Raw genomic sequence first — 16,271 nt, 5'->3', positions numbered from 1 at the left:
TTTTGAACAAGTAAACATACATCAACATCTTGATAACTGAAAGTCTGCTAAAGCTATTTATATTTATCATAAAACTGTTTGAACTTCCCAAGGGGTGAGCTGCAGACAGCTTCACGTTCCAGATTTCAACACAAGTGCATCAATCTCCCATTATGACCTACATCCTTTACATCCAAACACGGGGCAAGGGCCTAGCCACCCAACAGTGGTAATCCTCCAGCCAGCATTCACATCTCAGGTGATGACAGAGATACTGTAATTAGGGCCTGCTAGCACAAAAGCCCAAGGCCAGTGTGACAGCCAGTACCCAGTTCACTAGGCATAGCAGAAACACTGCCAATAATTTTCAAAGACTGATCAAACACCACCTGAGGTCAATTCATTCAATCATTTGTTATTTATTCATTCAATAAATATTTATCAAACACCAACCCACCACGTTCCAGGTACCAAACAGTCCCATAGCCTTGTGCCTTAACATTGTAATATCACACATATATTGATTAAAGTAACCCATTTCCACAGGGAGCTCTACTCAATAGTCTGTAATGGCCTATATGGGAAAAGAATCTTTAAAAAAAAACCAGTGGATATATGTATATGCATAACATTCACTTTGCCTGAAACTAACACAACATTGTAAATCAACTATACTCCAATAAAAATTTTTAAAAAAAGAAAGTAACCCATTTCACAACAATTATAAAACTTGAATTACCACCTCTTTTCCCCATGTTCTATGTTTGACCTTTCATGTGGGTCATATGCATATTTGATACATCTGAGTAATTTCAGGTGGATTCTTCTACTTGTATATAATGACTTCATTAACAGTCAAGTTATAACATGTGAGCTTACATGAAGCATTGTGCTCTTAAAATAAAAACATCACTGGATATATTTCACCTTAATGTGAGTGAAACAACTTTTCAACCCACCACCAAAGGAGAGAAAAGCTAGTGTGAAACCACAGGAATATATTAGGGATGGATAAAAGTAAGGCCCTGAAGAGGGCAGAGGGAGAAACTGGAAACAAGGGATGACACCCCTACTTCATGATAGTGTCCAGGGCTATCGTCACTTCTGCTCCAGGATGCATAACTTAAAATACTTCAGATGTGAGGGAATCAGTTATTCCTTTTATTTGTCTTGCCTAAGTTGCAAAGTGAGATTTTTTCCATAATTTCATTCTGTAATTTGATGTCTAATCCTTTCAGTTCATGATTTTATGGCTTTCAACCAAAATGAGGACTCTCTTCTTTTGTCTTCTGTCTCCAGACGACTCTAATTGTGTTACCAAGATGCAGGCCCAGATTACGTACTGCCCTAGGTATGCCCTTCTCTCCGTTTTCTCCAGGTTCTAGTGAATAATAATTTATTTTTTGGAGGTGTTTGAACCAGAACTGCATATTCTTTTATATACACACTCAAGTTCACATATACAAATATATATCACATATTTCCAATATACAGTAAAATCATACATACGCCCACAAAAAAATGTTTTCCTCATAAAATTAACTTAAAGCGATTCAAAGAGTTTGGTCCACATCATCACTTCATGTGTTAAGATAAATAGGTAACTAATATCGTTTTTTTCCATGATATGTCAACTATGAGCAGTATCTGGCAGATTTTGGCTAATAAACTCCAAAATAACAAATACATACTTAGCAAAAACATGACTATATTAAATATTTAATGTAAATGAAGAATTAGCATGTTGGCCAATTTTTTTTCTAAAATAAACTTGTTTATAAATGCTAGTAGTTGACTAAATAATTGTTCAAAAAATGACCATTCTTTTGGAAGGCCCATGTAAAAACAAAACAAATAAAACTTCAGATTCAATCACTCTAGGCCAAAATTTGAACTTTCCTTTGAGCTGTATAGATTTAGACAGGATCATGGCAGAAATGAGCATTTCCTGGGAACAATTATCCAAACAAGCCCCACTGGTTTCCCTTCACCATCTCAAAATCACAGCTGGTGATTTCAAACCACAGGGAAAAGTGAGTGATGGCCTCTGGGTTGCTCCTGAGAACTATTTTCAGAGTATTTGTAGGTGCCCCCTCTCTTTTCCAGAGGGCACAGTGGCTCTTGAACCAGATTTTGTGTGCGTGCGGTTCCTTCCCTGTTTGCCCTGCAGCATATCCGACTTCTCCACTCCCAGGAGCTGTCCTTAGCCACTGCGACCTCGGTTCCTGCAGGTGACAGTATGGCTTTCTGCTGATTTATTAAAAATCTCCCATTTTATGGCTCCTGTGTACTCTCTGGAGTCTGATCATGTGACCAGGATAATGACAATCTGTCTCCCTGCTAACATTTCTCTACTTTGGTTATTTGTTTGATAAAGTGAGGAGCTTCCCTTTTGTTGCCCTTCATCAGAGCTTAATGTCTTTACTTTGGGATCAATATACTTTATGAATAATTTTATTTCCTTCTATTTTTATGGTCTTTTCTCCTCATTATCATACTGAGTTTATTAGCTGGTGCTGTCAGTATCTTTACCCTGTCATATGTTCCTGAGGTACAGTAAATATCACTTGTGTTGTAATTAATATGCACACCCTCTGCAGTAATTAAAGTACAGACCCCTTCAACCAGCTGAGCTTCCTACACTAATTCCACCTTATCTTCATAATGAACTTATTGTAATCTGAAACTACTACTGAGTATTGTTCAGTAAGGCTAGAAGAATGAAATCTAACGAGATGCAATAATATTTGTGCACATGTTAATATAAAAAATGAATTTAATTAGTCTAAATCTAATTAAATTTCCCATACAATTAAAAGCCTCCCCTTCCTTCCATTTTTAAAAAACTAACAAATGCCGAATTACTGCCCTTCCAGTTATTCCTATAAAGAAGCAGACTGGACAAATGCTTTTTCTCCCCATAAGATACACACAGCAAAATCTAGAAGAGCCAGAAGAAGGATAGTGACATAGTAAGGAAACAGCTAAATCCCTTTAAGGAACTACCATGTGAAATAGATGACTTGTAAGAGCAGACAAATCAAAAATCTGACCTTTCTAAAGAAGAGAAACTCAAGGAAAATAGTTTATCAAACCAATCTGCCAATCAAAAAAATAGGTTTTTAAAATATCTAATACCGGACTTCCCTGGTGGTGCAGTGGTTAGGAATCTACCCGCCAACGCAGGGGACACAGGTTCAATCCCTGGTCCGGGAAGGTCCCACATCCACAGAGCAGCTAAGCCCGTGTGCCACAACTACCAAGCCCACGTGCCTAGAGCCCGTGCTCCTCAACAAGAGAAGCCACAGCAATGAGAAGCCCGCGCACCGCAACGAAAAGTAGCCCCCGCTCACCGCAACTCGAGAAAGCCCCCACACAGCAACGAAGACACAGCACAGCAAAAAATAAATAAATAATAAATTTCTAAAAAAAAATTAAAATATCTAATACCAAATGTACATTGCAAGTGACACTAAGGTACAGTCCCTGTCCCCAAGGAGCTTATATTTTAATGAAAGAAATACATATTTCAATTCAGAAAGATTTATTGGGCATCTACCGGAAATAGCACAGACAATGAACGTCATAGAATTTCTAAGCAGCATGAAAAAAGGAAAGTCTAGCACTAAGCTTGCACCTTGAGAGACGCGAGAGAGAACATTTGGGGCAGGACACTAACTGATGCTGCACATATTCGATTTTGCTGGAGAAGAAGGTCTGTGTAAGTCAGGAAAAAATAGACACAAAAGACCAAATCAAGATACATAATTGGCACAAAAGAGGAACACGGTAAGGAACTGCATGTGCATTTAATATTATACTTATATCGTCAGGAAATCAGCAAGGAAAGTGAGTACCTAAAGTGCAGACCCACCATAGGCAGGGAGCTGGCAAAGGAGCCTGAAAACTGGGTGAAGGGTCAGGCATGATGACCACAGCAGTGCCAGGCAACGGAATTATTTCAAGGTGGAAAGAATTTACCAACAGGGTAGAGCCCTGCTTTTTAATTATTCACAGTAATGACCTGGATCTTGGAAAGAAAGGAGTTATTTCCTAGACTGTAGATTGAACTAAATTAGCAGGCAACACAGCATGGAGGACTGATAAAACACACACACGCACAAACACACACACACACACAAATACATCAATTTGAGAATTTAGAAGTGGTTTAGTGGTCAAAACACCTGTCAATTAGGACAACACATTTACTCCCACAGTTGTTTTCTTTAAAAACTACCTCTGTTTATGGCAGATTTATAAGACAGGTTACCGAATGGATTACTTGGAAGGAAGTAACCAAGTGATGTTATCTTTGCAGTAGTGGAATCCAAACTCCACCGTTACCTGGCACCTGCGCTGGCACTCTCAGAGCAATGATGGATTGGCTCCCCAAGCAAATCAACATCTACTCTCCTACTGGACTTGATGTGAACTTAATTGGGAAAGAACAGAGAAGTGTTCAGAGCAGCACCCATGCAACAGTCTCTGTAAAATTATCAGTGGTCTTGCTTTTAGGCGTGAGGTGTCCTTTGGCAGCATTGCCTGCCCATGCCCCAACTACCACCGCTGACACCACACATTGATTCTGTCACTGCCCTGACCCCTACTGCATCCTGAGCCTCTAGTTTGAAACTGCACTTTTTTTCTTAATGCATTAAGTACATAGAAAGTTAGGAACCTAGAATCATCTCATGCCATTCCTTAATATAATAAAATGAAATTTTAAATTGTATGAAGGTTACACCAGTCAGAAGGCAATGAGTCCTAAGTAGAAACCACCTGATAGTCTAGGAAGTTATCCTAAAAAGCAAACTTCTGAGATCTCAACGTAGAGCTTCAGAGATGAAAACAAATAATATGTTGAGACGGACTGCTAAAGCTATGCATTACAAATCAAAGGAACTAAAATAAAGTTAGGCGTTCTCTAGAAGAGTGCTCACTATATTTTAAGGAAGATTTAAATGTACTTCAAAAGGGAAGCATGGAGAAAATGGAATGATAGTGATATCAAAAATAAATTACAAAGAAAATCTGGGCTGTTCTGCTGCTAAAAAAATACAGCTAAAACAGATGTTGACATCTACCTGATAGCAAATATGCTTCTTAATGTTGATTCTGACCAGCAGAAGGGAACCTGGTCGGAAAGAAATCTGATAGAAATGAGTGGAGATCCTAAAAGATAGACGTTTAAAATTCCTGACTGATAACGTTTTGGTTAGGCTATGCCTCTGAAAATCATCGAATCCGGAATGTCAGCCCATTTTTAGTGAACACAAGGCCTGTGTGTACCAACAGGTATATGTGTGACTGTGTTTGTGTGTGTGTATGCACTTGTCTATATAAGAAAGCAAAAATTCAAGCTCAGAAAATGAAGTAATGTGAAATTTCCTTTGGCATACTCTTCCAGTATACTTACTGAAAATACACTTAATTTACATTTGTTCAGCTTTAAGCTTTGTGTTCAGTTCACTTGAAACCTAATGCTGAAGAATGGTTTCAAAGGTCAGAAAAAGTTCTAAATATTAGCAACAGTGTCGCTCATGAGCATGTCTGCATCAGTTTTAAAAATTATTCACATGACGGATGTGCTTGGCTTTGGAGAAAATATTTTGTGACTCATGGTTTACTCTGTACATTCAGCATAGTTTGGGAGCAACGCTAATGTTTATGGGTTACTGCACTAACTTAGAAATTATAGTAATATTTGTAATGCAAAGGAACCTTTCTTGGAAAGCAGATGTACTTATATTTGCTCAATGGTGAGATTAGTGCCAAGGTCTAGGAACCTAAGTAGAAGATAGATGTCAACTCAAGGCAGTAGTTTTGCAACCGTGGTGAGTGTGTGGTGGAGTGGTCAATTTCAAACCTCCATTTGGTGATATATTCTTGATTCAATAACAGCTTTTCAGCAGGCCGTGTTCATAAGGGAAATGTCAGTAAGAAGGGTTTTGTTATGAGCCTCATGTTGTCTTCTCTAGCCCCTCTGGTCAGCTTGTTTATGTACTGGACCATCGATCTCTTAACATTAGCCAGTTGAAACAAAGAATAAAACATGGCAACTAAATGATGAATGAGGTGGGAAACAGAACATTCTAGGATGCTTTACGTAAAAGACATCCTTGAAGGAAACCATTGATGAGGAAGAGAAAGTTGAAAAACTGGGAAAACTAAGCTATAAGCTATTCTCATTCTGTGTGTGTGTATATATATTTGCATGTAAAATATATATTATATATTTTTAATAATTTAATACTACTGACTTCTGTAGAAAACACAAATAGCAGCATTTACACCTCTCTTATTTCCAGAATTACTGAGGGGAGTTCGATAATGTATATAAAACCTTTAATCTACTAAATGTTAGAACTGTCATAATTTTTTTCACAGTTATCACTTTCCTTTGGTAATAAAAGCCCTAACTGTATCACCAGATGTAAAAGCAAAACCAAAACTCCAGTTTGCCATCGTTATTTTTCCAGCTTACTGAATGAGATTCCAAAATTAAATTTCAATGGTTTGCAAAACTCTTCTCTCAAATTAAGGCAGAAGTGACTGAAGACACTTTTAGCTACACCTGCTCAACTGCTAATTTAATGAGAAAATGACTTAGAAATTGCAAGTGGTAGATATAACAATATTGTTGGTATGAACTAAGAGATGTTGCAGTACAGACAGCTCGAGTAGAATCCATCTTTAATACTCTGATTCCTCCAACTTTCTTCATACCTAGCCTGTTTCAAATAAAGAATACGCCCAACTCCTCATTGAGTGGCCCAGCATGTTTGGATGTGAAATGGGATGGTTAAGGACTAGAAAAATTATTCTCCTGTAAGTGTTCAATATTAAGACAGTTTCTGTCCACTCTTACCTGTTCAGCCCATGTCACCAATGTCCCAGACAAGCTGTGGGTCCGCATCGTGAGCGCTAGCGAGCAACAGAGCTCCCAGCCAGCCTCCTGCACCACGAGCTGGCCCATCACTGGAGTCGGAACCCAGTCCAGAGCCATCGCAGCAAGGGCTGCTGCTGACTGGCCATGAGGACAGCATCATGCGGTTCTGGGACGCCTCCGCTGTGGCGCCCCAGCCATCCTGCAAGCTGAGTACTGCTGGCCTCTTCCAGACGGACAACACGCACGCCAACAACCTGGCCTAAGCCACAGTAGACGACTGGCCGCCCTTCCGCAAGATTGGCCGCTTCTAACCCTGCAGCGACAAGCCTCTGCTTAGCGTGCAGAAGTTGGCGTTCTGCAAGTACGCAGCCCAGCCGGTGATGGCCGGCACTGCAGGCCAGGTGCTGGTGCTGGAGCTAAGCGACGTGCCTTAGAAGCAGGCAGTCAGCATGACCAGCGTAGACCCCCTCCAGGACCGCGAGGGCTTCACATGGAAGGACCGTGGGCGGCTGATCCTGCGCCTGGGCCGCTGCCCTGGCCTCCGGCTTCCAGCCCATGTGCTGGTTCAGTGCTGTCACCCAGTGCCATCCCTGCCGTCTCGCAGCACGCCGAGTGCAGCCTGTGGCTTTTGGCACAAGTCACGGCTTTGGCCTCTTTGACTACCCGTGCAAGAGCCCTGGTCTGGCCACGTGCACCCTTCACCCCAACGACTCCCCGGCCATGGAGAGGCCGCTCTCCCAGGTGAAGTTGCTTACAAAGTTGCTGTGCTGGTCTTTCAGGCGCATGCGGAAGAGCTGAGTCTCAGGCAAGAAGTAAGATGCTAATGCGAACAGCAAGTTTCAGGAAGCCAACACGCTGCTGGCGGAGCAGGCCTGCCCCCAAGGCCTGGGGTGATGCCACTGCAGCTCTGCGTCAGCCCCGGTCGGCCGAGGACTCCCTCCCGGGCGCTGTGCACTTCTTCTATTATACTTTGCTGACACGTTCCTGGAGATGCAGGCACACACCAACTCGGGCTCCATGTATGCCACGCTCTAGCCATGCAGGCGTCAGGAAGCTGCAGGAGCCGTGGGAAAGGCACAGAGGAGCGACTGACGCCCCGCGAGCTCGTGTCGGCCCTCCCAGCGTTGGACGCACGCAAACGCCCTTAGCCTGACCTATGGCGAGGCCTCGTGGGTTCTGGCGCAGGCGCAGGACTTGCAGGGCGGACGCCGTGCTCACCGGGTGGGCGGGGCCGTTCAAGGTGTTCACGCTGCCAAAGGAAAGCGCCAAGACGAAGTTCAGGCCGATGGCCCACGAGGGCTGTCGCGTGCACAAGGTGGCACTGGCTACACCTGCCAGCGTGGCCTGAGAGGACTATGCCAAGACGTGCCTGGTCTGCCTCCCCAGCCTGGGCAATGCCCACGTCTTCTCGGTGCCTGGCCTGCGACCCCAGGTGTACTACTCCTGTAGCCGGAAGGGGGACACAGCCGCATCACCTCCTGTGTCTTCAAGTGCCACAGCCTGTTTTTACCTGATTTCCCCATGGGAGCTGGAACGCTTCTCTGTAAGTGTCCAGAACGTCACAGAGCCCCTCGGCTTTCTGGACATTAGCTGGCCCCCGCAATGCCACCCGTGCCAGCTGCAGGCTCCCAGAGTTGCCAAAGCTGAGACAGGCTAACGGGACCCTAGGCATCGTCTTGGCTTCACGGAGCCGCGATGGAAGCGTGTTCTCACCCATGTCCACCAACCCAGCCACCAGTGACGACACTACGCTGGACATGACAGGGGACGTCACAGTGGAGGACGTGAAGGATTTCCTGGGTCCTGTAGAGGAATCTGAGAAGAATCGGAGGACGGTGGCAGAAGACAGGGCTTGAGCCTGCGCCATCCTGATCAACTGAGGAAGGCTGGAACTACCCGACCACCTCCTACCTGCCCTGCTGGCAGCTGAAACCCAGGACCCCAACCCCTTCTTGGTCTGTTACATGGACCCACACCTGCTAACCTGCTGGCTCCAGTGGGACCTGCCAACCCTGACCCCAGGTTGTGGGCTTGGACTTGGCCCAGAGCCTCCGGGGCAGTTTCAGACTGACCCTTACAGGTAGTTGGCTACCCTGAAGCCCAGGTGCCAAGGCGAGAGGATAGATAGGGCTGGCAACCCAAGCTACCTCCCACTCCACACACCGTCCTTTCCCACTCCCTCTGCAGAAAGAATTTTTCTAATGTCCATGCTGGGCTGGACAGTCATTTTAAAACTATTTTGGTACTGGGCTGGGGGTGGGCAGGTGGGCAGGATGGGTTTCCCTATAGATTGTACCTTGGGGTTTTTTCTCTTTTTTTTTAATTAGCAATTTTAATATTAAAATTACTGATTTTTAATTTTGAAAAAGAAAGCATTTAATATCTCTTAAAAGGGGAAAAATAGAGAGTATCAATAGAATGAGCCAGAGCAAACATTTTAATTATAATTCTATTTTACATGATTCTGTATACCCAGCATTGTTACCCAGAATGTTGTTGAGCAATGGGAAAGGAATCAGATACTTATTTTTAGGCAAAACATTAAGGAGTTTATGCCTGAATTTCATAAGTGATAAGGTTACCCATGTGCCTTTGAGAAAATGCTGAGAAACTTTTCTGAGCCTCAGACAGAAAATACAAGTTGTGAACTTCTTTAATGGCTATACCTTCCAAAGTAGAACAAAGGGAAAGAGTTATTGAAGTAACTAAAACAAAGCAAGAAATACTGCAGAAAAAGAGAAAAATATTTTTCCCCAGGTCTGAATCTAGCAGCTCAGAACACATGAAGGAGATGAATGAACTGAAAAGGTATTTGCAACCGAAGAGATAGATGCTGAGCTATTATTTCTTGTGATGCTATGAGATATTTATAACAACAAAAAAAACCTCTTGAAAATAAAATCAGCACCCAGTTTCTCAGCAGCAAACAACCTTCAGACTCTACTAGCAACATTATACCTTAAACACCAATGCATGTTTAAATATTTTAATAATGGCTTAAATAAAGTTTTGTTTTATTTATCAGCTGTGCCTATATTCACATGCTATTTTCAGAATATTTCCTTTAATAAGCTTCTTTCCCCATAAGTACAATAATAAAAGTAAACTTAGAGCAAAATATTTTCAGACTGCATCCTTATTCTAAAATGCTAATCAAATCATAACATATAAAAACCTTTAAGTGTGGTACTTAATTCTTAAAAAGAAAATATTAAAAGTAGGTTTTTTAGTAGTCAAAGTTTTTATAATCCAAAAAGTATCATGAAGTCAACTTTGAAAGTGTGCTCTCTTACCTTTCTCGTTTAAAAAAATAATAATATACATATATAAAGGGCTTGATATTTCCCTTAGTGAGCTGTAAGTTCCAGAAATCAGAGGACATTACTGGAACATCTGTTATTTCACTTTTTCCACTGAATGGCTTACACGGTCACATGGTCAGAAGACAATTACCACCATACTCTCAGTCATTAGGGGCTTTGCAGTTTATACTACAGGCTTTCAATGTTTCTACTCTCTCTTGGTATTGGTTCATACAAGTGAAAGAGGTGGATTAAACTGTTCTGGTGCACCAAGTGGTATCATATGGGCCTGAAATAATTCACATATCTCACAAAGCCCTTGGAAAGAGATTTTTTGCATGTGAAATAAAACAAAACCCATTTAGTTGTAACCCTCATGCAACATTTTGGTAAAATCAAATCCAAGATGTATACTTTGTCATAAGTCTCTGTCTTCTATACCCTATCAAAGCAACTTGTTGACAAAAGTAAATTATTGATGTGGTAAGTTTTTGTCTTGGTTCACTTTGGGGGATTGCTTATGTGTATGTTTGTTTGTTTTTCTTTGTTTCACTTTGTTGTTTGTTGTTGTTATATGATACCAAAGAGTTGATTTGATAGATTAGTTTTTGGTCATGGTAGTGACATGATTAGATATGTTATTTTATTTGCAGATGTTTAACACACAATCTCATAGACAAAGCCTAAATGGAGACTCAACACATTAAAAGATACGAATTTATGAGAAACACCATACAAAACTGAGTAGAAATTGAGGAGTTCATAAATAATCTATACTAACTTCTGATTCCAAATCCATTTCTGAATTTTTTTTTTCAGATTTCATGATATATTCCTTAAAAAAAGGCAAAAGGGAATGTTATGTAAGAACTTTACATTATATGTCTTAAAAACTAACATCATATTCACTGCGGTGACTTAATTTTCCACATAGAGTTATGATATTACCTCCCTCCCCTGTGTTCTTCTTAAATGTGACTTTGACACTACTCCCAGCAAAAGATGAGGTCTATGTGCCCTTCCTTCAAAATGAGCTGATTTAGTGACTCTTTTGACTAACAGAGTATGGCATTCACAAAGCTATTGACCTTTGTGGCTAGGTCATTAAAGACCGTGAAGCTTCTGCTTTGTTAACTTTGAAATTGTATACAAAGCCCAACTGCACAGAGGACACCATGCCATGAGGAAGACTAAACCCACCCAAGAGGAGAAACCACATGGCAGCCATGAGAATACAAGAAGAGAGAGAGGTGTCTAAGCGGCCCCCAGCTGCTTGGCCTCCCATTTTTCTAACTCTAGTACTGCCTCTAGCCCCCATCTAACTTCAGCCCCAAGAGAGACCCTGAGCCTCGACCACCCAGCTGCACCCCTTCCAAATTCCAACCTACTGAAACCATGAGAGATGATAAAACAATAGTTGTTTTAAATCACAATTTTGGGTGAATTAATTGATTTATCAATCATTCATTTAGTAAATAAATATTTTTGAATGTCCGCTCTGTTCTGGGCAATATCTTGAGTACAGAATCCTGCAAAGATTTCTCCTCCTAGAAAGGAGTTTAATTAACCCCTTCATCCTCTGTGCTTCCATGGCTTTTTAGACTGGTGAAAGAGCACTTATTTCTTTTGTCCATATTGTATAAGTTGTATACATGTTTGGTTATACATTTATAAATTCAGGATCTGGATCACGTTCGTTTTGTTTCCCTCAGCAGTGTCCATAGTGCGTACACATGTTCACTGACTGATTTATAGCACCTATCTGGATAAGGACATTTAACACAAGGAAATGACACCATTATCCCCCAGGGTACAAATTAAAAACTGATAAAGGTTTTCATACATAGATTGTTTAAAATAGCCGAAGTTTTCAATTCGAGGAAATTAATTACTTTTTAAAATATTTGAATATGTAATCATTGCTATTAAGCTACTTATTGTAGCAGTCAAAAAAGGAAGCATTTTTCAAATATCCTAGTCATTAATAAACAAGCCTTAAGCTATTAAAATAACTACCTCTTAAACTATTTTTTTATTTGTCAAATAGTCTGTTTCCATTTTGTTCTCATTATAGCCTAAAACAGAAAAGGGCCTTGGATATGATAAAAAGTAATGTCCAGGCCTCCTAGTTACAATCTTCCTTCCTACCACTAGTCTATGCTGTTGCACTAAGTACCAAATGCTCATTCAGTGTCCATAGACATGTTGAAAGGATAACTTTTAAGATTTTCAGCTCAGATGGAAAAAAGTCAAATGCCTGATTGTTTTCTCAAATTTGAAGCAAACAATTTAAAAACAATTCTGTTCACAAAATATATATTTTAATTCATAAATTTAAGTTTTAAAAACTTTGTCAATTCAGAAAAGAAAATTCAGAGAAATCTTTTTTTAAATCTCTCTAATTTTGAATAGAAGCAATCCAATCATCATAGTTATGCATTCTTAAAATGTTCAGTTTTTGTTCACTTCTCCTGGTCCTTTGCCCTGGTTTGACCTACATTTAATGATCAAATGAATTTCCAAATCCCATGAATTCTACCTCAGCACTCCTTTCTCTGCCTAACCCATTTCCTCCCCTTTCTATTAGTATAGTTCAGAACCTTAATGTCTAAAAATTAAATAACAGTACAGGCAAACATTTATTGAGGTCTTATCTGTTTGAAGCCCTGTGCTAAGGGCTTCATATATGCTACCCTGTTTAAACCTTACATTAACATGGTGAAATAGATTCTAAAAGTATTCCTATTTTACAGATGAGTAAATCTTGGAGGATTTGCAGAACTAAGTAATTTGCCTAAGGTCATAGTCAGAAGTGCTGGAACCAGTATGCAAATTAGAGAGTGAGACCCAGAGCCTAGTTTTCTATCCTACTTCTCTAACTCATGGCTGGAAAGTACTTTAAAATCTAGTCCACTCCCCATCTTTTTCTTCATTCTCCTTTAACATTCCTGCAAGTTGTCACAAGCCTGTGCTGAAGCATCTCCGATGACTGTGATAATAGTCTCCTATCTCTCAACTCCAACTCACACTAATGGTACCAGACTAATTGTTATCAAAATCTTTTCATCAAAATACCCCTCTGCTCAAATAACTCACATTTCTAAATGAAGCAAAGGTGACCACTTCAAATATCCTAAGCTCCCTCCAAACCTAGCTACTCACACTCTTCAATTCACAACCTGCATCCAGAATCCTACTTCTAGGGTTGTCCTCATGGGGATAATAGCTATGTCCTCCATCTTAGAATATGGTCCCCACTGCCTCTATCTCTACATATCCCTATCCTTCTCATCCTTCAAGAGCCTCTCAAAATTGACACAACTTTTGCCACATATTATTTTCTATGGTGTATTATAATTACATGAAGGACAAAATTCAGAGATCAGCAGCTGTGACTTTGCCTATCCTCCACTAATCTGTTTTGAGAACAGTCACAATTTTGTCTTAATTTCTCTCTAAGAAACTTGCAGTGTTTTAATATAAAATATGAAGAAATATTTGATGGATGCGTATATGCATGCATGCATATGTGGATAGATGGATGAAAGCATTAAAAACAAATGAGCTCCATTGTTTCTGCGTATATAAGTAATGCTTCAAAAATGTCCGAATTCAAATTACTGGCTCTTAATAAACCCTTTAGCTGCCTTAACACTACCACAGTGTTACTAATTCAACCAACTGCTGTCAGACTGCACTTAACAGGTTTTTAATTAATTGACCAAATATTTGACTGGATTTAAAGCATAGTCTTTCAAAGTAGTTTTTGATAAAACCAAACTTTATGGAGTTTGTTGCTTAAGCTCATTTGATATGGTATAAAGCAAACATCTCATGAACCTTAAGACTGTAAGCTGTTCAACATTTTAGGAAACATTTTATTACTTACAAATGCAGAATGCACACCTAGTATTGTAAACCAAAATACGAAGATTTGTAAACTGAAGGTCATCAGGGGTCATACATGGTGGTCAAGAGGAAGACAAGCGTGCACTCTTTTACTATAATTTGTGGTGATTTGCATTTGTAAAGAAAGAGAGTCAATAGAAATAATCAATGTGAGTGTATGTGTGTTTTTCCTTCTTAAGAAGAGAAACACATGACCCAAAATAGTACTGGTTTTAAAAAAACAGACTACTAGTTAATTCATGATGCAAAAAAAAAAAAAAATTAAGATTCCAAATTGAAATATTTTAGAAATAATTAGCCTTTGGTAAAACTGTCAAGTGGAAATTCATTTTTATTCACAAAATATGTTTTTTCTGTGCTACTTTAACTTTGTTTTAATTTGCTATTTAGCAGTGCCCTGAAATATTAATAATTTGTTTAATAAATTCCTTCCAACTCTTAATAGATTTTTAATGAAGAAATCTATCTTAGAGATCTGTGTGAGAATTGATATTACATACTTTCTCAAAGTGTTAAATTATTGACCCCCTGAACCGTTTCATTGAACTTCTATCCTTTGTTTGCCATCATCTATGTTCAGATCTTCTTAGGAATTTTGTGAAATGTAAAAATCATTGATTCTGTAAACCATAATAACAGTTATTCTAGAAATGGGAAGGAAAATATTTCATCCACAGAGTCAGTTTACAAAAAATAAAAAGTTTTATTCCAGATTATAGTGTTAAATCATTTATAATTAGCCTGATGAGTAAAATAAGCCCATAGTACTTAAGACTTTGGGTGAGGGTAGAAGAAAACAGTCCCACAGGGGTTCCATCATTGGTCTGTTTTCTATGAAACACGCACCTAGATATCCCTCCAGGGTTGCCTAAGTGTCAGGGCTGTAACAGCTCCAGATAAATCCCTTTCTCCACGCTGATTTTCAGCACACAGGAAGGTCAGCTTTGGAGTCTGACGGAGTCAAGGTGCATTTTATCAGAATTTCTGTGAGGCTGACTCCCGTTATCGTCTCTTCTGGATCACGACAATAAAACACAATGCTCAGCTTCAGAAATAGGTAAATTTGGAGATAAAGGAAAGTTATGGCACTTTCATACCCCAAACCATTTACGCCTCCGGGAGAAATTTATACAGGGATTATCTCTGTAGATTTTGGAGACAAAGTGGTTAGTGAAAAGCCTGTGGGCTTTGCAGTCAATCAGATCTGGATTTGATCCCTGGCTCCTCAATTTACTAATTATTTGATTTTTGATAATTTAACTTCTCTGAATCTGTTTCTTTATAATGTTACCAAACTTGTAGGATTGGGAAGAAAGATTAAATGAGATAAAGCTTATATGATTTTAAGTGTTTGTTACCAAACTCAACACATAGCAAACGCCAGTGACTGTGGTGGTTAAATTCTCTGTAGGTTCCAAAGCCAATCTTCCTCTACGGACAGGGTGGAGGGCTATGAATTAAACTCATTGTGAAGTTCCCCAGGGGATGTCAACCTCTTACACCTCAAGGGCTAATTCAGTGTTGAAATTAAAACTCAGATTTGGTTTTAAGTCTACCTGCCATGGCCCAGGAACAAGGAGGGTGCGACTAGCACTATTTCTCTGCCCTGAATGCCCAGTGAGAGCCACTGCAAAATGGACAGTTTGGGGAATGACTGTCGATTGCGTCAGACAGACCTGGGAGTGTTTTGTTCTTATTTCGTTTGTTTGTTTTGTACTTGTTTTGTAACATTTCCCAACAGAGAAACCTTGGGAAATCTGCTTGAATTTTCTACATCTCCATTTCCTTATCAGCAAAATATGAAAATAATGACATGTCTTTAATTCACAACAACTACTTTATGCTAATATTATGTCGTGGTAATATTAGCAATATAGCTAATATTAAGGATTAAAATCCTTAGAGAGACTCTTGATCCTATACAATATACTTTGTATGGCCCTGTGTTTCAGAGTTCCCCAAGCAGAGTTCCCAAGTTTCCCTGAACACTTGTCCTTAGAGATGTCCTGACAAAAAGAATAATCAGAGTTCCGTGGTCAAATATAGATGGAAGACACTAAACTTTTTACCCTTTCTTGGAGAGTCACAATTAATACTGGCATATTAAAAGCCTTGAGAAATTCTTCAGTAAAGGAAATCTATACAACTCAATGGTCCCCTGAGAGTGTTTCCCAAAATATTAAATATAC

At 39.8% G+C, this 16,271-nt stretch overlaps 1 pseudogene; it reads left to right on the top strand.

The window, feature by feature from the left end:
* LOC103018528 (lethal(2) giant larvae protein homolog 1-like) overlaps positions 1 to 8,751 on the top strand; it is a 35,148-nt pseudogene extending 26,397 nt beyond the window's left edge.
* Positions 8,752 to 16,271: the final 7,520 nt, after the last annotated feature.

Source organism: Balaenoptera acutorostrata, chromosome 12, assembly GCF_949987535.1.
Source record: "Balaenoptera acutorostrata chromosome 12, mBalAcu1.1, whole genome shotgun sequence".
Taxonomy (NCBI): Eukaryota; Metazoa; Chordata; class Mammalia; order Artiodactyla; family Balaenopteridae; genus Balaenoptera; species Balaenoptera acutorostrata.
The sequence above is the reverse complement of the archived record's forward strand: the minus strand, read 5'-3'. Positions and strand labels throughout refer to the sequence as shown.